Raw genomic sequence first — 26138 nt, 5'->3', positions numbered from 1 at the left:
AATATTTTGCGGTCACAGGTATTTTTGGATTTAAAATTCAATAACATAGATGCCCCACAAGAGTAAGAAATAAAATTCTTTTCTGAAACGTAAGACGTCATGATGACAAGGGTGCATATACAAGAATTCGAAAAGTCACTTATAATGTCAGCAATAAAATTTTCCTGAATCGGGAATTATAAAATCGTTGCCGGATATCTGCCGCAATATTCTTCTTTCCGCTTATGTAACTCGACAATTTTCCTGGTGCCTTCTTATGAATGTTGGCAATGACGCGGCTAACCAGTACGTTTTTTAATCGCACACTGAATGAGTATGGTGATCCCGTAGCTGTAAGATAAGTCCTGGATGTGCACACAGCAATTTTAATGATTTTATTTCGCTATTCTACTGCATAATCGTAAGAACAGCAGGTATGGAATGTCGATTATTCGCTTGTAATAGAACAGCGCAGAACCACGGTACAGGACAAATGCTGTTGTGTCGTTTTGCGCTCTTCCATTACAAAGGCATAATCGGCATCGAAGTCGTAGATTTATTAATGTTCTTGATCACATGCGACACGCATGCAGTTTGCAATGCATGCGTGTCGCTTCTGATCAAGAAGTTTGCAATGCAGCAGAGGCCCCATGTGACTAATTTACGTTAAAGCATACAATTATTTTAGGGTTTGCATTCAGGACACCTTAGCTGTTTGTTTATTTTGAGTTTTAGAATTTCCCTCTTTCTGTTTCTTTATTTGTTCCTCAGACAGTGTCTAAGAGGAGGCCAAGGCTAAAGGCTAAGAGCCTGACGAGGCCTTGGCCCCTTGTACAAATTTTTGCAGCAACGAACAGAACTCAGGCAGAATACTTCGGCCAGTAGCAGGGAAAAAATGTAAACAATTCTTTAAAAGGCAAAATTTTACCGTCCTGTACATCAGTCTCAAACGATTCAAAGTTGTAAGAAAACGCGGATTGTGTAAACATATCCAGGTTTGCATACAAAGGACACAGGCAATAGGAAACATCAAGCGCGAAACCGGCACTACAAACATCAAAACCAATACAAAAGAAAAGCAAAGCCGAAAGTTGGGTGAATGAGATATCGTTCTTGATGAAAAGATAGCGCAGAAGGAACAAGCGTCGTTCCCTTTCCGTTCCTCGTGCTCATCATCGCGCCATCTCCCCATCATGAACAAAAGAAAAGAAAAATAGAACACCAAAACAATTTTGTATCTAATGGCAAGCTTGAGGTACCATATTCCATGTGCAAACCGCGGAACACGTATTGAAGATTAAATTAATTTAATGAGGCTCTAGTAGAAACACATATCATTCAGTTGTGTATGAAATTGCTGAATTAACCAGGAGGTGTCTGCATTCACATTTAAAAACAGTAAAAGGTTTGTTGAAATCCATGTGCATCCGAAAGCTGTTTAGCAGTTTAATAGACTGAAAAGTTCGCGTTTGGCTACCATAATTAGTTCGTATCATAGGCACTCTTCGTTTAGGCTCGCGGATCGGGTATGTACTGCTATATTGTCCTAGATGGATATGTAGTCTGTTTCGATGGACCCACTGCAGCAGTTTAAAGTAATAGACCTGGTTTGCTTTTAGCATGTTGTACTTAACAAAAAGCGGCCCGGTCCGTAAGTTGCGCCTATCGCCTTTATAGTTCTCACACAAGCGTAGTACCTTCTTTTGTGCAACAATTAATTTATTATAATTATAGGCTGTCGTTGTCCCCCAGACCAATATTGCATAACTTAATCTAGAGTAAAAAAGAGAATAATATAAAACCTGTTTTAAGGACGTGGGTATCAGATTCCTGATCGTGTAGATGCTCCCAGTTATTAGCGCCAAATCAGCTTTTAATTTATTAACATGCGTAGTCCAGGAAAGCTCTTCACTGAACCAAACACCCCAAAATTTTTGTTCTTTTACCTGTTCTATCAGAGTTCCATCATAGGTTACATTTATGGTTGAATAGTCTCTCCTATTTATGGGCTTGAATATAATGTACTTTGTCTTACTTGTATTAAGACTCAATTTGTTATTTAACAGCCATCCTGATAATTTAAGCAAGTATTCATTAGCAGCTTTTTCCAAGCTTGCTTTGTTTGCTCCAGTGAAAAAGACATTGGTGTCATCCGCATATAAAACAATGTCGGTAAAACCAGTGTCTGAGGTAATATCATTGATGTACACCAGGAATAAAAACGGTCCTAGAATGGATCCTTGGGGCACACCATACAGAATTCGCATTTTACTGGATGCTATACCATTAATGTCAACATACTGGTAGCGATCACATAAATATCTTTTAATTAAATTGAGTGCTATTCCTCGTACACCATACATATCCAGCTTTTTTATCAGAATGTTGTATCGGTGACGTATCGGTGAAACACGAGAGGAATGATCATCACTACGTGCCACTCGTTGTCCAGAAAACGGATGCCCGCCGCAGACCGCCATTCATCTTAACGTTACGACGTAGAGTGGGACCGTGCGGTGGTCCAGGGACCCAAGGGGGGTCTAAACACACTTGCCATGATAAAGTTTTTCTCTCTCTCTCTACGCGAAACGGTCGGCGTTGGCACGAATATCGCTGTGACGCTAATTGTCGGCCACAGTTTCTGGCGAAAGTGTTCGGCGAGAGAGTTCTTGCGGAAGTAACCAATTCACGACAGCGCAGGTTCAACGGTGCGAAAGCTGTCTGTGGTTTCATTGACCTTCGACACAGAGGAGCTCAAGGAAAGTTGACGGGACTCAGCGACGGTCAATTATTCTCCGTCAGGTGTTGAAAAAGGCAAATATCGAAAGCATTAGTAGCCGTAGGGCGGATCTGACCGCAATTTGGCTGTGTACTTGACGATCTCCTAGAGCTAAAGCACCAGAGGGGCTTCAATGGCTACTGCCATTTCGCCAATCACTACGAGAGGCAGCGAAGCGAAAGAGCCGGGGAATGAATGAATTGTTAAAGAGTTGGCAGGCCTCTTTGTCTCTCTTTCTCTGTATACCAAAATGAGACGTTGTGTATCATTGGATTATGTCCCAAGTAATCGAAGAAAAAAATTTCACTGTTCTGTTTTGCACTTTTGATCGTTTTGCTCGGTATCGCATCGTTAGGTCTTTTCAGAATACGCCTGATGCTATATATTTATTTAGCAGTTGCGAGGGCTCTTTATAAAGGTTGTCCTTGATTTTATGATTTGCGCATTTGTTGATTGCGGAACATATTTATGTACCCCTCCCTTCACGTAAAGCTGCACTTGTGAGAGATTAGAGGTATGCTAATAAATAAAAGAAAGCTTGCGTCAAGACCATTTCATGTTGAATGAGTATACCATACCACAGCTGCCTGCTGGGCCACGTCTATTACTGTCAGCTCATTTGTGTATGACACATTAGTTTTTGTTCACATCAGAGTTCGCACTTCTATCGTGTTATCCTTTTCTACATTGCTTCGCACTCTCTCTCGGACACGTAACTCTGCATGCATCTGGTTGGAACTGCGAAGGAAAGCAAGGAAAAGAAAATAAAAGCTGCATGGCGTTCCCTGAGAGACGCACGAGATTGGATTGTCGAGCATTGTTCGGCGAATATGCAAAGAAGAAAACCCACCTTGTTCCTCCGCTCCGTGAAATGGAACATTTCAAGCCAGTTTTACTATCTTGGACCATTGATTCCAGACGGTGCGTCGGGAACCGGGACAGCAAGAGAAAAGGGGATTCACAACTCTTGGCGCCGATTGCTTTTTTGTAAAAGTTCCTTTTGTATGAAACTTTTAAGCTAGGCTGGCCTCTGGAAATGTAAAGAAATAAAGAGTGATTGGAAGTAACCTGAAACGCATGGCTGCATAAAAAAAAAATACCCAAAATTTGGCTTCTGGGTCGTAAAATGACAAGTGGGTGAAAGGGCCTGAAGGAAGTGTGCAGTCGACTTCGGGCTCGTGTGGGTTTGTATCAGAGACTGCCTTTCTTTATGGGTCCAGAGGGCACTGTAAGCCGGTGCAGGCAAACATCGAGGCCTCGAAGAAGACACCCGATTGCATTCCAAGGTAGAGAAGGAATTGAAAGCACTACATATAGAGCATCACGAACTGGAGCCTGTACATTGCAAATACTTTCTCTTGATCCGATTGGCTGTGACGCTGTTCTGGTTTATGACCTCGTCCGACAGCTGTGAATGCAATCATGACTACGCCTTAGCTAACGCGGCCGTGTGTGCTTGAAGATCTGACGCGTTACCTATCAAACCGTAGGCAGTCACAACATAAGAATGGAAAACTTTGGGCCGACATACCGGGAACTGTAGAAAGCCTTTTGGAATAGTTTGCCGCGGTACGTGTTGGGGCGAGTTCGTTAAGTATAAAGAGGGTTGCGCATCGCGAAACTAAAGGCAATTTGAAGGAAGTAAAATCGTTTGCCCTCTATCTCTGCGCTTTCGTTTCTCCCGGGCTGATCACCGCTTACTAGAAATTGCTTAGTGTTCTCATATAGACTCATGTACCACAGGCAAACACCTCTTATTTCAGTCTGGAGTTTACCGCTTAGGAGCGAATTTACTGAGCGTTGAGGCGTCGTCCAAAAATGCTTCAAGGATCCACTCCCATGTCGCCTGGCACCTGCAAGAATACGAGGGTTTACGCTGTCATCAACATATCTGTAATGTGAAGCCACGCATTTGTGTTCAAAATTGGAGTCTGGCATGAACATACCAGTTAATCTTCCTCGAAGCTGTTCTTTCTCATCCTTCTTTTGTTCTCGTTTTCGAGACACAAATGAAATTTATTTCAGCCAGTCGGGTCGTGCCTACAGTAGTGAGATTTTTCAAGCACCTGCCACAGCGCTGACGAGATCCATAAAGACAGAACTGAAGAAATTGGAGGAAAGTTTAGAAATACGGCGGTAACTTCTGCCGTTTGCATAGACGGAATGGGAAGTCTTCATGAGTAACGCATTTCTATATTCATTTCAGTATTTTACGGCTAATTTGAACATGTTGGTTATTAGCATAGGAAGAGGTTGCGATTGGTGCCGATATTTCGGGGATTTCGTTACGAGCTGCATCATCCTAGCTATACAACCGCTTAGTCGAATGGGGCGTAAGGCATGGTTTTAGCATGGTATTTATAACAGGGAAAAATTATCTGTGGTTCAAACCGGCTGAATGTAAAAAGACGAGCGAAAGCTCTCTTAAACATAGTTTCCAATCTGACGCCTTTCAATAACTTAAACAGATTCGGCTTGACAGCGGCGATACATCATTGAAGCACAAGTTCTGCGACGTTACTCATCCATGGTGGTATGCACATGCGACACGCTTTTATTTCCAGCCGTTGCGAGAGTGCTGTCGGATCCTCATATGCACCTGTGGAGAGGCGCAGCGAGTCGCGTGCTTCAATAGTTGCGACCGAGCGAGCGCTGTCGGTTTAGTGCGCGCAGCTGTGGCGAGGAGTGACGTGGCATGGCCTCAGAGCGAAGCCTCCGTTCCTCCTGGATTGAAGGTTAAATTTCGTAGCCACATGACCTTCAGTTTTGTACGGGAGGAGTAGGGCTTTCGTTTTAATACAAAGTATTTGCAAGAGTAATTTTCCGAAAACCGGAAGGCATGCACTCGAGGTCCGGGAACGCGCAACATCACACAGCAACACATTCTTCGCAAATGAAAGGTCCTTGGAAGGGGCAAGGGATAAATGCTGCAGAGGTGTACTCATGCAACAATTTATACGAGGAAGGTCCTCTTGTACACCAAATAGAACACAGTCTCAACAAAGCAGCCATACAAATAAAGCTAAAGTGTAATAACAGGCGAATAGCTACGCGATTGTATGCGAAATTTCTCAGGAAACGCTCAGGTGATTGCAGTGTTTGGTTCGGAAGGTGATAGATTTCGGAGATAGTTAACGGCTTATGTTTCAGCATACTGAGCTTAGTTTTAACTCCAGGTCTGCAAAGCCTTAGATCTCAAGGTGTAAGCCTTACTTACCCCGTTGACCGAAAACCCGTCTCTGTGTGTGTTAACGCTCGATGATACTCGTAAAAGAAGGCGTTCTCATGCAACCTTGCAGGTGGCTGTTACATTAATGACTGGTCGCTCGAGGTTGCTCGGGAAGACCAACCTGGATCGCACAAACCATAGCGGTGGCAGCACTTGCCATCTCAGGGCAGTGTAGCACCGCTTAATCGCTGCATCACTGCGCCAGGATTAGTATGAGGACTCCCAGGGATCTATGAATGTTAAGTTGAGAATGACCTGATCCAGACGGTTGGCGCATATGAATTCAACTTGATATGGCAGCTGGTGGGAAAGGGAGGCGACAACATTCACGAAGTTAGCACGCAGATGAGTAGGGTTGCGGCGGCGTTGCGGCGGCGGCTGCGTAGAGCCATGCAGAGGTAGAATTGCCTGCTACATGGCTTCAGGTTTCGTCACGCCACAGCGTGCGGCGACAGCAATCTGGAAGGGAGCGGGCGGGCTTACGACTTCGCACACGCAAGCAGTCTTAAATGTGTTTGCCGACTTTTAAGCGGATAAGCAGTTTCGGAAAGGAAAACTAACAGACTTCTGCTTTATTTTCTGCACGGGGTACAACGACGAAGTTGCCACAATTTCACATGCCAGAAAAACACTGAGCAAATTCGCATATCCACTCGGCTGTATGTCTCACCACCTGAACTAATGCACGGGCGTAGGTGACGGCTTGCACGATTCGTGTCGTGCTGGAACAAGGTGCAGCCTCAGCTGCAGTCATCTCGCAGGTTGCGCGAGGGAGCCCTTTTCCAACTTCAACACAACAATGCTCAACGTCTACCATGCCCAGGGCACGTCCCGAAACTCTTCTCTTTGTCATATTTGTATTTTTCAGGGGCAAATAATGTGGTAGAGGGAAAAGAACCACTCTTATTTGTTTACAAGTTGGTAGGGTTTAGGACGTCCACATAAGCACGCCTTCTGCACGGAACATTTGTTTTGTTGGCATCGTGACGAACGACTGGCACAGTTTTGCGGCTGCTATGCTTTTTCTGCGACTTGGTTTCCTACTGCGCTCGTGACCGTACCCACCGCATTCTGAACGTCACATGTCGCGGCACTAAAATGCGGTCGGTCTGCTGTATTTACTCTGATTGACAGCAGCCAGTGCGTTTGACGTCGTATATGCACAATTTATAGATGTATGGCTCTTTACATTGGCCAGTGGAAATGCGTATACTATGAAGTCAAGGGAACCGATGGTAGCAAGGGTAACAGAACGGTTTCTACGATGAAGTAAGTGCAGCATGGTGCGACAGAAGGCCAAGCGGACGTATAAGATTTTGAAGTTTACAGTGTTGTGGTGGCCGCAGTTGGCGCAGCACGAGATTATTTCGAATATAGAAAATACATTAGTTCTGCAGTGGATGTAGTTAGCCTCAGAATTATGTCTTCATTCCGGCCCTGTTATCAACCTGACCGTGGCACTGATGTCCCCTACTATAGCATCATTAACTGTTTTCCGCACTCGGAACTCTGCAAGCACTCGGCGAGCAGACTTTCATCGCATCGCGTCACATCGAACCCATCGGTTTCACTCTTTGCTGTGATTTAGAGATGTAATGAAAAAATGGTTAGGCTTGGCAAGGAGTAACAATTTGAGACTTTAAATATGCTTCTTTTTCGGCGTTCGACTCAATTTTTCTGCCTTTTTAGTGCCCACTGAATTATTGCGTGACGCTACTGTGCAGTGTTAAAAAGAGTGCTAAAAGGAACACAGAGAAAGTCAGTAAAGCTTTCTTTTCTATAGACGACAACAGCGAATAAAAGGCAAACGCGCACTCTACGATGGTGCTGAAGTGCGGGCATAAAGCACTATGCAGGGGAAATCGCCATAAAACCAGCACGGACAGAATAGCTTTCTTGGGCGCTGGAGCGTACGATGTCACGGGACGACGCAAATGTTTCATGTCTGCGCTGCCTCTCGTTAAGCACGTTCCTCTGGTTGCGACATTAGCTGACATCACCAGCGCAGCCACGATACGTGCAGCACAACTACCGCGTCCAGAGCCCGATGAGAGAGGCAACGAAGCAGGGTTCCGTAACGAGTTCCTACGCCCGGCTCTGTCTGCGCGCAATTAAAACCGGGTGCAGGGGGACGGAGCGTTCCGGGTGGAGGTTACAGAGAATGCGTAGGGCAAGATGGCCGAGGTGAAAGCCGACAGATTATGGACGGCCTAGCGCAATGGAAACTCACGAAGAACCCCTACGGCCCCTGAGAAATCTAATTGCGGCGCGTACCATAGCGCGATTCTGAAGGACTGCTCTCGCAGGCCGACCGACATGGCACCAAAGCTTTCCTTCTGGCTTGCACAGGGAGCGAGAGCTGTCGACTAAGCGTCACTGGTCAGCGTTTTATTATGGCGCAGGGCTAACTTATGAAAGGCGCTTTGAATTAGTTTTGGATTAAGCGCCTGCTTTTAACGCCTTCTCTCTCTCTCTGTATTAAAGAAGCGCCTTAGCGGGGAGTTTAATCCAGGCGTTATTATTTATGAAATAAAGATTGAACTGCACGAAAGGGTTAGGACACAAGAGAGACACATTCACGACACTTAGAAGCGTAGACTGACAACTTTGGGCTTCTAGTGTCGTGGATGTGTCTACCTTGTGTCCTAACCCTTTCGCGCAGTTAAATCTTTATTTCATAAATGAACCAACTTGCCCGGCAAATCCTTTTGTTATTATTTACACTACGGCAATGAGCCAAAATAAACCTGGAAAAAACGTTAAAAAACTAGTATGCAGCTGATTACGTAGGGCTATACAAAGCCTGTTTTCAGAGGGAGAACGGAGTTTTGACTTTTCTTTTCGTGAAAGTTCTGATGAAAAGTTAATAAGTAGTTGAATGCCTGTTGTGCGGTTTTCGATCGCACACTTAGCGTGTTGTACTCCTGCAATCAATAAAAAATCTTCCTTTTGAACCATGCGCATTAAATAAAGAATGAAACGCTCACTGCGGCAACCGGTACATTTTCATGTTCGCTGCTTTCAAAGTTGTTTTAAATTCTTTTTCACATTCGTCTGCTTGATCATGTTAGCACTATGGCCGTGGTTTCGTGAGAATCCATTGTGAGCGTTGTAGCAGAAGGGTAGTGTGAGCGGAGGGAGCAACGACGGAGTTTGAGAGCGAAAGGTGGAGGTAGAGGGGAAACGATGAAGAGAGGCCTTGCCTACGAGAGTGAATCAGAATCGGAACTAATTAGTCATTTAGTTAATGGGCACACACTGATGCGCAGAAGAGGTCCCATAGTCGGCGACTGAAAGGGGATCTCCTGTATACAGTTTAACTTTGTGATGACTAAACAGTGTGCAGCACTTCAGGAATGAAAGGTGACATTTAACTAGATTATGTAGACACAGGTGACCCAAACTTCCAAAAATCCAGGAAACTAATGATCAGCTAACTGGTTTCAGGAGTTGCTTAGTGTATTTTGAAAATTAAGTAGTTTACGTGAATTTTTAATGTTCAGAGGTAAGGTGTTCTATAATGACATCGATGAAGACTGAACAGTCTGCTTACGGTAGTTAGTAAGAATTTTCTCAGAAGTTCATTGTTGTTCAAAACGAACCGAGTAATGTTTGATTCGGTAACTCAAGCTGATTAGAACTGAAAAGTTGGTAGTGGGTCTTTTATGAGTTTGAACAGAGGGAATACCTAAACAAAATTGAATGAGGTCTTAAACTGTTAGGACAATATTCGTATCGATCCAGAATTCGCAATATATGTGCTGAACGTCATAATGGTTTTGCTTTATTCTAGAATAGCAATCCGAACTACCTGTTTTCACACAAGGTGAGACCGATACGCATTTTCTCTTCATGTTAAGCGGTACGTGGTGTGACTGCCAATAGATTAGTGATGCAGTGTGAACAATGTGTGAATGCTAACGTAAGAACGTGCTTGATAAGAATACGTATGCCAGGTGCCATTTGCTTATTTACGCAAGCAATATGGTCACGATACGGTATTACGGGGTTCAACTTACCAAAGCGACTCAGGCTATGAGGTACGCTATAGTGGAGAGGTGCGGATAATTTCGACAACCTGGGATTCTTCAACGTGCTCTGAATCGCACAGTATATAGGCTTCCAGCATTTCGCCACCACCGAAATGCGACCACAGCGGCCGGGATCAAACCAGCGTCTTTAGAGTCGGCAGCCGAACGCCATAACCCCTTAGCCACCGCGGCGGCCGAAGACGACGAAATACAATGCATAGCGCGATAGTGTGTTGCACTTTTGAGCGAGGGGTGATAGGCTGCGGCGACAGTCTAATGCTCTTAGCCTCTATAGACTAACTGCTTTGCATTGTTAGGTCGTTCGTTCGTCTGGCAACGATATTAGTACGATAGTAGTATTAGTTTATGAAGAAGTCGATGTGCAGTGTGCAGCTCAAGAGTTTGCTGCAGTTTAACTGGAGGCGTGATTAGCTACGGCGACAGCCTACCCTCCTAACTGCTGACCGAGTCCTTCACTGCCTAGGAGCCCCTCTTCACCAAATTCCCAGCAGTGGAGCCTACTCGAAGTTCATAGATAATCTCCATGAGGAGGAGAAACCCAGGCTTGGATGGGAAGGGAGCTGTCAGTGATTGCTCAAGCTCAAGTATGAAACATTTTTTATTTCGAAAAATTGCCCATGTGCTGCAGGTTCTCCACTGTGCGAGGAAGAATGTTCAGGTAATGCACAGAATATTTGCTACCTTCGTATGGCGTTCCCAATTGGAAATCCGCACAGAACTTCCTCCTGCAAATCAATGGGGATGCCCTTGACCCCCTCGAATGCCCCCTAATGACCGGGTTGTACGCGCCCTGGATCATAGAGGGGCATTTGACAATGTAACACAAGAGATCATGCTAACCTAAGCCAGACCGACTGCGGCGTCAACACATTACGATTCATATGCCAATTTCTAACAAATCGTCAATCCTACATTCGCATCCAAGATAGCGAGCAAGGTTCTTAACTACTCGACACGCGGGCAACCCCCAAGGCGCGGTACTTACCACGCTGCTCTTCAATCTGCTATGATGCACCTGCCGGCCCAGCTGGGTGGTGTCGCCGGCGCGCAGCCCGCCCTGCGCACCGATGACATTACCCTGTGGGCCATGCAGGGCAGCACAGAGGATATTGAAACCAGCCTGCAGACAGCGGCGACCATAGTGGACCGCTACGCCGGCTGCTGTGGTCTTCAATGTTCCACTGAAAAATAAGAATTTCTGCACCTCCGCCCGTTACAAAAGTGCGCGACCAAAATCTCTCTTTCTCTTGAGAGGGGTCCCATACGGTAAACTGACGAGATTCGGGTACTCGGATTCTATATGCACAAACACAGACGGCCCGACACTACACTGGCCAAACTCCGTAAGGTGGGCGACCAGTTAGGCCGCATGGTCCGCCCGGTTTCCACAAACGCAGGGGATTACGAAGTCAGGAGGCCTTGCGGCTGGCAAACGTCTTTGTAACCAGGTGAATTCCCTATTCGACTCCTTATCTCCACCTACGGAAACAAGAGGAGGATGCCTTTGAGGTCATCCTTCGTAAAATTATTAGGCGCGCCCTTGACCTCCCCATCACTACTTCAAACAGCCAGTTTATGGCCCTTGGGGTGGTGAATACTTTCTGGGAGCTCCGGAAAGCGCTCCTTACAAACCAGTACACGCGCTTGTTGCAGACGGAGTTGGATCGCCGCCTTCTTTCTCGACTCCATACCGGACACATTACTCCCATGGAAGACAGGTTTCACATCCCAAAACTGTAGAGATGTGCCCTTTATGTGCGACCTCTTCCAGTCAGCACATCACACGAAGATCACAACGGTCGGCGCCTGGCACGAGCGGAAGCCCTAGCCCGACATTATGGCAACAAAACAGGTGCGTACTATGTGAACGCCTCCGGCCCTGACCACGGGGGAAGGCACACGGCCGCGGCAGTTCCCAACAGCAGCACAGTTAACGGTCTCACCTTCAGAGCCCGCAGTGCAACACGCGCTGAAGAGGTCGCGATTGCTCTCGGGGCTTCACATTCCGCTTCAAGATACATAATCACCGACTCACGAGGGACCTGTCGGAACGTCGAACATGGCTGCACTCCCTTCCTAGCCTATCGAATCCACCTTATATAATTCCATATGGGATACGGACCCAGCGCACTGTTACCTTACATGGTTCCCTGCTCATCAGGCATTGGCAGGAAACGAGGCAGCAGACGCAGCCGCCTACGCGCTCTTTCACCGGGCTGTTTTCTCAACCTCCATCGAGGCAGAAGAGAAGCGAGGGCCGAATTCATCGAGAAAACATACGCTCCTCAAGCCACGACCTTGTACACAGACGCGTCTTGGAGAGGAGGAGATACCACAATCGCTGTAGCGGCGGTGGTCGATTCGTCTTTACGCGAAATGACCAGCGCGTCTCTCCGAGGCTGCACAGCTGCAGAGTCCGAGGAAGTAGCCGTTGCTCTAGCGGTGGCGGAGGGCTATAGAACCGGGCGGTCACTAACAATACTTACGGACTCTCAAACAGCCTGCCGAAATTACATGAATGGCAGGATAGGTCGTCACGCGCTCCGTATACTCCTCGCAGCGAGTGACAGAATTAAAAACCGGGAAGAACAAAACGACAAGATCCTACACAAAATTGTGTGGGCACCGGGGCACACGGGGGTTGCAGGGAACCGAGAGGCCGACAGGATAGCTCGAGGATACATTACTTTCCGAGCTTCCGACGAGACCGCGGAACTCGCGCCAGCACCCAGGGAATACTCGGCCATACTACAAAACTATAGAGGCAGAAGAATGCGATATCCCCCACCGCACAAATCTCTCAGCAGAGAGGAAGCTGTCACTTGGAGACAATTACAAACAAGCTCTTTCCCAAACCTACATATACTAAACAAAATGCACCCTACGATATACACGAACAAATGTCCCTGGTGCGACGAAAAACCTACACTATACCAGATCACATGGGCCTGCCAAAACATAGACGTGGTCCCCAAAATACAAAACCCGAGTGCGGAGCAGTGGGAGACTCTGCTGTCCAGCGACCGCTGCGAAGACCAACAAGGTCTGGTACAGCGAGCTCAATGGGCGGCAGTGGCCAGCGGAGCCCTGGACTGAGGGCAATCGACCACTGATTAGAGGCGGACGACTTCGACAGAGAAGGCTCCTGGGGGTAGAACCAAGATGTCTCTGAAGAAGCCCCCAAACCGCAGGAAAAACCATTAGTGTAAATAAAGTTTTCCCTTCCTTCCTTCCTCCCCACCCGATAAGGAACCCGATTTTAATCCTGTCTATGCCTTTAAAGATGTTACGACCTACTATCAAGATAGTCATCGCCTTTACCCTCGCCCGTCTAAAGGCCTCAAGAAGGCGGAGGAGCGGCTGCTTCTCAGCCTTCTCATCCATACTTTACTGTGGCCGGCAGCACTAAAACATTTTGACCCCTCCTTTAACTCCAGCTGCTCGCACTGTAGAGCGGTGCTTTCGAACAGTTATCACATGTTGTGGGCCTGCCCCTCCAACCCTGCTGTTCCCCCCTTCCCAACCCAACCCCGGAGGAGAGGGAGGCGACCCTGCTCGGCTTCCAGGACTTACAGGTCCAACAAGCCTTAGTCGGGCGAGCGCAGACGGCAGCCACCGCCACTAGGGTCCCAAACTAGGGACGTCCACCTAGTGTTTGTAAGGATCGGTCCCTTACGGGATGATCCAAACATATCTACTGTGCCTTCCCAATATATGTTTTCACCACCACCTCCACCCACAGCGAAGCAGCTGCGAGGAAATGGAATTCATGGACTCAATGGGAACAGCGATCAATGTGAAAGCGATATACAGGGCGTCTCACCTTTGACTTCACAAAAATTTTAAAATGATTTTTAAGTTTAAAAAAGTTTGTTTTACCGCATAGCTTTGTCAGCTGTGTAGTGCCTCAGAACTCAGCTAACATGTGCTAACTAGCAGGCTGTTTACCTTATACTGAATAGTTAACTTTTTGATCTATTACTGTTAGGTTCCTTGATTATTTCGAGGCGTGTAGCCTACCATAGGTCACACCATATCAGTTTTTAGAATTTCGAAAACGCCGTTACTATCACGTCTGTGGCCCAACCGGTATTAACCACATAGCCCCAAAATTCATGCGCTTTCGAGGAGCTTGCAGGCAAAGCAACCTCTCTAGTGTCCGTAACTCAACGAAATAGCCAAAATTTTTTGAGCCAGAATGCCGAGGGTAGCAGCGTTTTAGAAGTTCTAAAAATTGATAAGGGTAATGTTTCCTTGGGGGAGCCTAATAGCAATAGTTAAACCTAACTAGTCAATATTCACTAATAGCCTGCTGGTTCCCACGCCTTACCCGTATTCGGATGCCCTACACCGCGGATAATGGTATGTAAAAATCTTGGGTGCAACACCTTGTATACAGTCGTTCACACGCCTGTCTAAAGCATCGAGCGGCGCGCTCTGGTGCGCATTTATGACAGCTGCTGCCGCACGTCACGCCCGCTACATCCTGGGAAGGCATGAGGAGTAAAACATTATCCATGTGAATATACACGGAGAATAAGGTCATATTTGGAGGCTTAGGTCAGCCGCAAATGACTCAGATGTACTCCCCGGCGGTGATCTGTTCGAGTGCTTTCCATGGAGAGGTGTGTATGACTGTACAGCCAGTACTTCTAACACAGATTTGTCGCATCACATCACGCGGCTGCCGTGTTTCGATGGAGGCGAATACAAATAAAGGCGCCCGTGTGCTGTGCCACGTCGGTGCACGTTAAAGATCGCCAGGGTGCTGTTGCGACTGAAAGAAAGATGAAAAGGAAAGCGCACGGGCCTCTCTACTGGATCGTGCTGAAGCACAAGAGCTGCTACGTGCAGATAGAGGAGAGTTGAAATATACGAGATGGAAGATTTTAAAGAACAGATGGGCTGTGCAACAACCGTGCCCGCCGAAGCGGCGATGTCGGCTGTAACAGATACCCCCTTCCCTTCATCCCCAGGTGGTCGGAGTTCTACGAAAAAATGACCGGGAGCACTTGAGGACACGATGGGCAAGTATTGTGAAAATATTCGAATGGTACGAGGTCTGTTAGAAAAGTATCCGACCTTTGGCCGAAGAAAAAAAAACTGGCATAACTGGAGCGTTAAAAACCTAATAACCTTCAAAGTAGTCTTCTTGGGACTACACGCACTTGTCCTAGCGGTGCTGCCATTTTTGGAAGTATTCCGAAAAGGCCCCTTTCGGAATGGAGTTTAGCTCAGGCAGCCATAGTGTCCTCTCTTGTCTGATATCGCGCTCCTTTCAATGACCTCTTGATTTTGGGAAACAGCCAGAAGTCGCAGAGGCCATATCAGGAGAGCAAGGAGTCTGCTGAACTACAGGAGTCTGATTTTTCGCCAGAAAAGTCTGAATCATGTGCGTGGATTGTGAAATAACATTGTCGGGATAGATGCGCCAATTTCCTCTTGACCTCAACTCCGGTCTCCTGCGCCCAACAGCACCACGTAGGCGACGGAGGACATCCCTGTAGTACTGTTTAGTCATTCTTTGACCCTGTGGGGTGCGTACTCGTGGTGTGCCACACAGAGGGAGTCAAGGAAAACAGTCAGCATCACTTTGACATTGCTGCGCACTTGGCCGGCCTTCTTTGGTCTTGGTGACGTGAATGCTTCCACTGTGACGACTGGGATTTGGTTTCCGGGTCGTACCCGTACACCCAAGACTCGTCACCAGTGATTATGGTGTCGATGAAGTCGGGGTCACTGTTTATAGAATCCAGCATGTCCTGTGAGACTTCAGCACTAAGCCGCTTTTCCTCCATTGTGAGCAGCTTCGGCACGAATTTCGCCGCAACTCTCTCCATGGCCAAATCTTCGGTGATAATGGAATGTGCAGAAAAATTGCTGATGTCCACCTCTTCTGAAATTTCCTGTCCACCTCTTCTTCACTTCGGCAATGACCTGGTCGTTTCGGCATGTTGATGGCCGACCGGAGCGTGGATCTCTCTCCACCGATGTGCGGTCATCTTTAAACCAGTTGTACCACTGCTTAATCTGTGTGCTGCTCATAGCACCGTCTACGAAAGCCGTCTGAATATTACGAAAGGTTTCCACTTGGCTGTCGCCCAGTTTCTGGCAAAATTTGATGCAGTAGCGCTGCTCTTAACACCCCGCCATTTTTCTTGCAATAAAAAAACCGACGACAGCACTCCGTACTGCCTCACTCAAACGCTGCGTTCCAGCGACTGACGCTATCGGCAGGCGGGAAAAAATTCGTGCATGCGCACGAAGGTTCAAGGTCAGCTGATACAAACGCGCTTGTTTCATAACCCTCAGGTGTTCCCAAAAAAAAATAAAGTCGGATACTTTTCTAACAGACCTCGTATACCACTTGCAATCTGTTTTAATTCTGTTCTCTTCCTTTGTAATTTGTGCAGTTATGCGACAGTTCTTACTATCAGTGGTTAACATTTCGTGTGTTACTGCCTTTGATGACGTCACACCGTTTCGATCAATCGCGAGTTTTGTATCCCTTCGACTTTTTGGCCGACGCAATTTTTTTATGTCGATGAGCCGTCCAATCGTTTTACCATAAAATTTCTGCCGCCTGGGAATGACTAGCGTGCACTGCCATGGCGCAGCACGGGTGCACCATTTGCGTTTCGGCTCGATCGCAACGCTGCCGCCGTGACCGCGCTTTAACACAGGTTGTTAAACTCACTAGCCGAGCGTCCTAACCACTGAGCCGCCGCGGCAGGTTCTTCTGGACCAACGCCTGACTGAAACTTCTTGGTCGCACGAAAAATAGCCGGAAAAGATGCTAATGTTAATATCTACAAGCCAGCATTACCCGTTGATAAGTCCAGCGCACCTCGCCGTTTATCGCTGGCAATAATTGCTGCCTTATTAATGTTGCCGTGCTTTATACTCATTCCTATCTATTTGGTGCTTCATAGCAGCAAAAACTTGTAGCCTACTTCCTAGAGTGGTATAGGTGCCCCAAAATATCCTCATAAAAATCACGCCGGCGAGTCCTTTCCAAGAAGCATCTTTGTTCCCGGTGTCGTCAGTGCAGAGAGGAGGGCCGCTTCTTTCCACAGCAATTTGTCATCGCACGTGTCGCGCCGTGCAACGACTGCAGCAAGATGAAGCGCTTCTGTCGCGCGGCAAACAAGTTCCCCAACTCCAATCTCCAATCTCGGCATTCGCATGGTAGCTATCCTTTTTATTGTATATTTTACTTGGAGCTGTTAGCAGGTAGTAAACCGCTACCGAAGAAGTTTTCTGGACCTTGCGAACGAGCAGGCCGGCTCATTCAGGGACGCCACCTCCAGAGACGCCAGCGATGATTAAACGACCGTCTGCTCGTTCGCGATTCGCTGTTCCACCGTACCTGTGGCAAGATGATAGCGAGTGTGGGCGCGTAAGACGTGCGCCTCTGAGAATCCGTGATTTGCGGCGTGCTCGTCAGAGCTCCTTTCCTTTCTCAGTCATAAAAGGTAGGCGTAACGAGTTTTAGCATCATACCTCCGGCCACTGATCGACCGACGCCCGGGAGGAGTAGGGCGAGTTCGCTGCCTCCGGGTCGTTACGCGTCTCCTGCAACAGACGAAGCAGAAATGCCGCCTTGCCAACTGCTTTCCTTCCTTGCGTTATGGGAGGTGGCAATCTTTGTCGTCTCTTCCTGACGACGACACGCAACCTCTTGGTGATGCGCGTTAAGAGCAGACGGGCTCTCTCTGTCAGCAGAGCAAGTTCGCTGAGCGCCGCAAGAACAATGTTCGAATGAAAGCCTCATTACACGCTGCCTGCGCCTGATGAAGTTCTGCAGCTACCGCCAGCGTTTCCTTGGCGCAAAACTAAGTTGCGGTTCCGTCTGAGCGCATATCGCCGGCCGCAGCAATGCGCGAGGTTTTTGTTGGTCGTTGAGTGGCCATGTGTAGTCACACTGCAACAAAGAAAAAGCCCTAATGTGTGTTTTGTCGTGTCCCTAACAAAAAGCCCTAAAGCTCGTTTAAAGCTGGCTTCTGAGCAGCAAAACATCAATCTCAAAATATACCTGCTGCCGTACTCACCTCGCATTGCTTTTTTTTATCATCATTACAGCTTATCGCAGAGAGAAAGGAATGCAATCAACACCTACACCTTTAAACAAACTTATGATCAGCGCTTCGAGAAACGTAAGCAACCAAAATGTAGATAACATAGAGAGCATTCCTCCGATCTTGACGCATGATTTGTTCAACATTCACGACTGTCTTGTTGGAAACTGACAATCTCCCACTACTCTCTTTGTTGTGATTATCAGTGTGATCAGCTAAAAGCTCCCTGCATGACTTGCGGCCGTTTTTACATCCATTCACGTCTCTCCGCACGCTTTAGTCTCGAATTACTACAGGTCGGAGGCCTTTTGCTTACAAAAATCTAATAACTGAGTGAACTTCGCACCTGGAGGTTGCGGCAAGTGCCAGCTCCATGTATACCTGTTGTAGTGTGGCGTGGGTGTAATGCACATTATCCAAACAGATAATTCCTTCAGACTCGCATTCAGTAAGCTGCGCTCACATGCTCAATGCCTCCTCAACCTCTCTCTTTCGAAATATGATCGCGATAAAGGCCATGTGTCTCAGGTCCCTGGAGAACACTGGAGCCGAAAGAATGAACAGTAAAAAAAGAAGTAAAGAAAGACTTAGGAGCATTGCGAAGGGGGAGAGCAGCATGTGAAGATCGAGTAACAGCAGATCTCTTGAAGGACGGAGGTACATTGTGCTAATAAACCGAGCTACCCTATATACGCAATGCCTTGTGGCTTCGAGCGTACCAGAAGCTTGGAAGAACGCTAACAGTCTCTTAATTCATAAGGAAGGAGACGTCAAGGGCTTGAAAAATTACCGACAGATCGTTCTACTCTCCGTTTCCTTGAAGGTATTTACTGAGGTAATCGCTAGTAGAATCAGGACAACCTTAAACTTCAATCAAGCAAATTATCAGGCAGGCTATCGCAAAGGATACTCAACAATAGACCATAATGACGCTATCAATCAGGTGATATACAAATGCGGAAAATATAACCAACCCCTGTATATAGCCTCTATTGATTACGAGAAACCGTTTGACACAGTGGAAACCTCACCTGTCATGCAGGCATTGCGGAATCAGGGTGTAGAGCAGTGTTATGTGAAAATATTGGAAGATATCTATAACGACTGCACAGCTACCATAGTCCTCCATAAAGTCAGCAATAAAATTCCAATAAGGAAATATGTCATGCAGGGAGACACGATCTCGCCAATGCTCACCGCCTCTTTACAGGAGATATTCCGGGGCCTGAAATGGGTACAGTTGGGGATGAGAGTTAAAGGAGAATACCCAAATAATCCCCGTTCACTAATGACTTTACCTTGCTAGGTCATCAGGAGATGAACTGCAAAGCGTGATCAATGAGTTTGACAAGTAGAGCAAAACGGTAGGTCTTAAAACTAACATGCAGAAGAGCAAAGTAATGTTCAACAGTCTCGCTAAGGAACAACGGTTCACAATTCGTATGGAGGTGCTGGAAGTGGCAAGGGAATACGTCATTTAGGGCAGGGAGTGACCGCTGGTCCGGGTCATGAGAGGGAAATAACTGGAAGAGTAAGAAAGGGGTGGAACCTATATGGCAGGTTCTCTCAGATCATGAATGGAAGTGTACCAATATCCCTCAAGAGAAAAGTACATGACAGCTGTACCTTACCGGTTCTGGGAAGAAACACGGTGGCTAACAAAAAGGGCTTACCTTAAGTTAAGGCTAACGCGGCGAGCTACGCAAAAAAAAAATGATAGGTGTAACATTAAGAAACCGGAAGCGGGGAAACTGGGGTGGGAACAAGCGCGAGATAAGGATATCCTTGTCGCATACAGAGAAATGGGCTTGGGCAGGGCATGTAATGCGAGGGCAAGATGACCGCTAATTCTTAATGGTAATGGAGTGAATTCGAAGAGAAGGAGCAAGCGCAGCAGGGTGGCGGCAGAATGATAGGTGGACGGATCAATTTAAGAAGCTTGCATTGATACAGTGGGCGCAGCTCGCAAAGAATAGGGTTAAATAGAGATACATGGGAGAGGCCTTTTCCTTGCAGTGAGCGTTGTCAGGTCGATGATGATAATGATAATGTTGACATCTTTTTGCATCTTAGCAAGCCGAGCGTCTCTTTCTGAGTGGTGAGAGTGAAGTTGATCTACATCGCTCCTTAGTCCCACGATTTTTTGCTTAGCGGCACTTGGTGACCTGAGAACATCATATGCAGTGCTGAGAAGAAAAGTGAAGATCCCACATGCTGAATTCTTTCCGTTTGCTTCCCAATAATTGCCCCATGTTATACTAATTTGTGTTCCTATTTTTTTCTAGAGCATTCACACACCGCAGTATGTGATTCAACTAACCCATGAGTTGTTCTTGTAATACGGAAACAAAACTGCTGAGTAAGATGTCTGTTTCTTAAGAAGCTGAGAACCCATTTAATGGAGCTGAGCTTTACTTCAAGTGTTAGTGTTCGAGGTCCATGTTTGCAGTACTTCCTTAATTGGTCCTTTCTTTTATCTGACCTTTCGTTAATCTTCTTTTATCTGACCTGATAATTGCGCTCCCACGCAGGACACTTCAAATACAAGCTTTCAGACATAAGGTTTTTTGCAGAACCGAGACAATCTCTAAAAGTTGACATGCTTAAAGAGAAAGCTCTAGACAGGCACAGCCTGGTTGAATTGCTGAAGAATTTTGGAATGACTTAAACTTATCTAAGCAGGAAATAGAGAGGCAGACGGGTGAGATTTTGCTGATGCGCTACACCCTACTGCTCGTACGGCACCGACTCGGTATGGTTCTAGTCCCGTAGGGCCTTAAGGGCGCTTTTCTTTTTGATATTTTATGTGGCTGCCGAAAACTCCCATTGGATTGCTTGCAAAGTTATTTACTCATTTACTTCGCGGTTAGATGCTCAGCATGCATGCTGTTTGGCTCTTATTACGATGCCCATGCTCTCGTGCAGTTGCCAGGAGCTGACTTGTTCGTGGCGCAGAGGCTTCGAATCCGGGTTGAGGTATCATTCATTTTATGCATTTATGGTTTCGCTCCACTAAACCGGCGGCGGTGACGCGTCGCGACCCGGGTACGGGTGCTTAAGATCTGGGCTCTAAAACGTGTTCTGAAGACAATTACTGCTTTTTTCCTGACACCGCTTCTTTACCAGAAGTAAGGCAGAATAATATAGCCAAACTCTTATGTTCCGCTACTAGCAGGCACCTCAAAACATTTCCTCATTAATCTAATGGTATCAAGACTGCTGGATTGAATTCGCAGGAAGGAGGCGCCGAGCAAGCCATCTAATTAAAGTTCTGTGTGTTAAATCGACAGCTCCCTCGCACTGAAATCTCACGCAGCGCTTTAAAGAAGAGCAAGACTTCGTCTTACACTCTCTCCGGATACAGCTTTCAGTTTATGACGAAAATTTCATTCGAGACTATGCCACTTTTTGTGATGAACTGACTCAAAAAGGTAGTTGTCTCCTGCGATCATGAATGAAAGAGAGATTTTTTACACTAACGAAGGGGCTGCCATGCCAATATACCATTTCCTTGGAGTGTAAAAGACGCGCTCAAACAGCCTGCTTTGCTTCCGTCTCCTATAGAAAACCATAGTGATGTTTGGACCCGATACGATAATGCTTCTGTGTCTTAGCATCATTGATGATACCGGAGAGGTAAGCATCATTTTGAAGCATACCAATGAAATAGCGCTTGAAAATTGGCAAGAATGCAAACACAACATTAAGAATTAGGCATGTGTAATGCATGGGTACGAGCACACCAGTTATGGCAGGAAAGGCGCTTATACTGATCGATATCTGCTTTCTCAGGACACAACATTGGGCATACGCCTCTAAGGGTTGCCTCTTCGAACAACACCTCCATTTGCGGAACATTTTCGACACCTCCTGCCCTGTAGGGATTGCTCGAGTTATTCTCAAGTGCAGCGATTAATTCTCGTAAACCCTATGTTGACTTTACGCGATTTTCTTCGTTGGGTAAAAGCCTTTTTTCAACCATCTTTGCACATCTCATTCTTCTCCTCTCCTCCTCTTATCGTGCAAACTAACTGCACAAAAATCTGCAACTCGTTAATCCCTCTGCCTTTTGGTATAAACATCCTTCTCTCGTTCTAATCACAGATTTAACTGAAACTGCTAGCGGTTGTTTTTGTACCTACTTTCAAAGCCGCTTGTGTTTTTTGCGTCTCATAAGGGGCAAATCGCGTACGATCTGCTCGTAGCAATTGTGTGTTCAAAGATACACACGTAAAATCCTGCAAAAAGAGGTATAAAATGTATTCACCGTCCACTAATGGCGGCACGGAAGCTCACGTGTGCTAGGCACGTTAGTACCGCAACAACGTCCTCAAATCTGCAGTCTGCCCCTCTGCCCCACCTTCGGTTATAACGCTGCTGCTCATCAAAACAGAACCGCTCGAGTCATACATACCTCGTATAATGCGATGATTCTTTTTTTGTTTCAAACTGCGCCGTGCTTCGAGACCATCAGCGAGTATGGTTTAAGTTCCGACCAATGAGGGAGTCGTCTAGCGCCGACGTTTAACGCTCCAGCTGCTACTAAACCAAAACCACCGACTGCTTCCCCTGATTCTGGTCCCGCGAATCAGAAAGAGAACGGTTTCTCGACCGTCGCAGTTGAATGCCTACCCTGCATGTCGTTAACGACCGCCTGTCCTGGCTTATCGACTTGATTTACCACAGGCACAGATTAACAGGTTCGTCCTTGCATACTTTTGGCTCTCTCCGCTACATTTCGTTTTTATTTGTTACTCTGTTTCCTTTTCTTTGCTTCTTCGATTATTTTTTCTTAGTACGCTGGCGTCCATTTAGTGGAATCTTCCTCGTGCTAAAAAAAGTTATTCTCGCCTTCGCGCCCTCTTAAATGTTTTTATTTAGCCAAAAGATTCCGTTTTGTTTTGATGTACTCATTTTCTTGCCTTTCTGAGCTGTAGTTGTCAAAGGTTGCAGCTGGGTCATGCACATCTTTTATCTGTTAGTCCTATCATTAGTTTAGTAATGTTATAGTTTGGTAGTGCATGGCCTTTTCATGAGTTCTTTCGAGCTGTGGTGACTCGCCAAGCGTGTGAGGCGTTCCTTCGCTGTGTCGCGTGGCTGACAGTGTATCACGTGCTCGAGAAAAATAATATAAATCTGTGCTGGTTTTTCACGCAATAAAGAGTTGGTAGTCAGCGCCCTTCCTGTGTTTTTCGTGTTCCTCCTGTCCTCGATCCGTAGCGCTGTGTGAATCTGTGTATTAAAAGAAGTCAGGCATCATAACTTCCGGGAGGATTTCGACACGAAGTTTCAGAGTCTAATAACGCATAAAATCAGCCTTTTAGGTGAACAAACACCACTGCCTTTGTCTTGCAATTCGCGACTACTGATGAAAACAAGCTATCGAAACGAGAAGCCTTCTCACTGCTCTGAGCAGCGTGTCAGATGTACACGAACCTCCTTTTACATAGAACTACCCTCAGTGGTCTTACACTCTGCGCTAAATTTTCCAACTCACTCCTAGACTGTGTACACGATCAGCAAAAGGTTACATGGGGCAACACGTCCGCGACTAAGTGTAAAACAGATGGCGTATTATCGTTTTTTGACAGAATCAACTGAAAACAGAGCAAAGTAACAGCCGCTGAAATATTGCGGTAAATTTTACATCGAATGCTCTGACATATTTCGTTTTGCCATACAGCTCTGCATTCTACCGTGGAATCGACTGCGTCAGCAGTAACACCTTGAATACTTATTTAATTAATTTATTCAGCCTAAAGGAATTTGGGCTAACTGCAATCTGCTGCGTTTGGCAGGTGGCAAACGCAAATAGCGGAGAGGCTGAAATCAGCCGCACGACATTTAGAACATAGGATTTGGCGAAAAGTGTAAGGTGGACGAGAGAGAGGGTTTTCGACGATGAGTAGCCAGATACGGTTTCACTGATTTGCATCAGCACCGCTCGGCTTTTTCTGGCAGCTTACAATAAGGAGGAGAAGGAAAATCAGGGAGCTGGACCGATACAAGAAAGCGATTTGCTACCCAGGCCAAAGGGATGAAGGGATATAAAGGGGAAGGATAAAAGGGAGTGCAGGAAAATAAATTCAGTAACTGAAAGGCGTGTGGTAAGGTCGTAGCATATAGTGCTGGCCCGACGCTCTCAAGATATGGACCAGTACGGCAAAATGCAGGGCTAAATGGGTAAATCAAAGCTATCAACATTTTTAGCTGATTTATGAGCTGAGCCGGCAAGCCTAGTACTGCAAATTTTACCCCGCACAGAGAGTCTGCATAGTGCTGACGGTGGTCTTCAAGCTGCGTAGAAAAAGGAAAGGTATGCGGAGAAGAATAGCCCAACATTTTAATTAGGCTCTGATTTCAGGCATCAAATGGGCGGAGGAATTAGCCACGTGCATCTGGACCACAGCTGTATCTTACCGGTACTCGCCTTTGTGGCAGAAACCTGGAGGCTAACGAAACAGATTCAGCCTAAGTTAAGGAAAACGCAGGTAGATATGGAAAGAAAAATGATAGGTGTATCGGTAAGAGACCAGAAGCGGGAAAAGTGGTCGAGATTGCAGACGCTGGTTAATGATATCCTAGTCGAATACTAGGGAGACATTTGTGCTTGGGAAGGCCCTGTAATCCGAAGACAAGACAACCGCTGGTTCGTAATGGTAATGGGGTGTATTCCAAGAGAAGGTAAGCGTAGCAGGGGCGGCAAAAAGTTAACTGAGCTGATCAGATTCAGAAGCTCGAGGGGATACGGCGGGCGCAGCTTGCAAAGGATAGGATTATTTGGAGAGACATGGTAAAGGGCTTTGCCCGGCAGTGAGCTTAGTTAGGCTGGTGATGATGATTTTTGACAGTGCCAAAAATTGGGCGCAGCGTGTTACCACATCAACAGCGACACGAATTAAGACACATAAAGAAGCGCTCGTGTAAGACGCTTGATGCACGACCACTGCACTACAGTGAACTACCGAAGCTCGGTAATGTTTGAGTAAGCAGCAAAAATAGACTCGTCGTTTCTCACTTTCTTGCAGTGTCGCTGTCATGAACCTCGATTTGTAAAAGGGCTGTACTGCGCGTTATTGTGACCTTATAGTTGTTCTCACTGAGATGAAACATACTGAACAAGCACGAGAAGTATTGTATGCATTCGATTAGTTTTTCGAGATAGCCCTATCAGAAAACTCCATGGGCGAAAGCCGGTTAGTGTTTGACCTGTAGAATAAAATACAAGCTCAGCTTCACGACCGAGAACGAAATAAGCGCACTGCACGCGGTCTTTACAAGAGCCATGTTATCGCGCACATAGAGCACTGTGATATCATCATAAACTTTTTCGGATTGCTTTTTCTTTGTCCAATCTTGGCAATTTTTTCAATACCACCAATGAGATGCAATCAAGAGTTGGGAACGTTTGCAATGTCGGGCTTTTTTTTTTGCTGAATGCCTGAGATTTTATACCAAAACTACCTGAAAAAAGTCACAACCACTAGCATTATTTCATAAACCTAACCAAAAATCACAAAGATATAGGCATTGAAATAATGAAAATTAGGCAGGAAGTGTAGCTTTAAATTATATAAATCCTTATATGAAGAAGCAGCACAAGAAGTTTAATATGCTACATGTTAATGCTTAGCGGCGAACGGCAATAGAGTTCGAACCGAAAATTCCGCAATCATGACATTGTAATGCTGATGTATTAGCGACATTAGTTGCCCGATTGGTGACATAGTCAGGCACGCACAGCAGACACTCATGGATGCGAGGATTATGAATAACATCCTGAGGTTCTACAACAGGCGTTTTCTATTGGGCAAGGCAAGTATAGCCATACCCTTTTTAAGAGATAGAGAAAGCACTTAAAACGGGCCAATGCTACGAGCTTGGATCAATAGAGCTTTGAGCTCATTTGAGAGAAAAAAATTACCGACGATTACGTTACTTCCTAATGCGAAATTTGAGCGCAGCAAAAAGCTGTTTCACCTTTTCGATAGATTGAGGCAAAGAAATCGAGCAACACATGT

The sequence above is a fragment of the Amblyomma mixtum genome, chromosome 6 (assembly GCF_055824585.1).
Source record: "Amblyomma mixtum isolate Tamu chromosome 6, ASM5582458v1, whole genome shotgun sequence".
NCBI lineage: Eukaryota > Metazoa > Arthropoda > Arachnida > Ixodida > Ixodidae > Amblyomma > Amblyomma mixtum.
The sequence above is the reverse complement of the archived record's forward strand: the minus strand, read 5'-3'. Positions refer to the sequence as shown.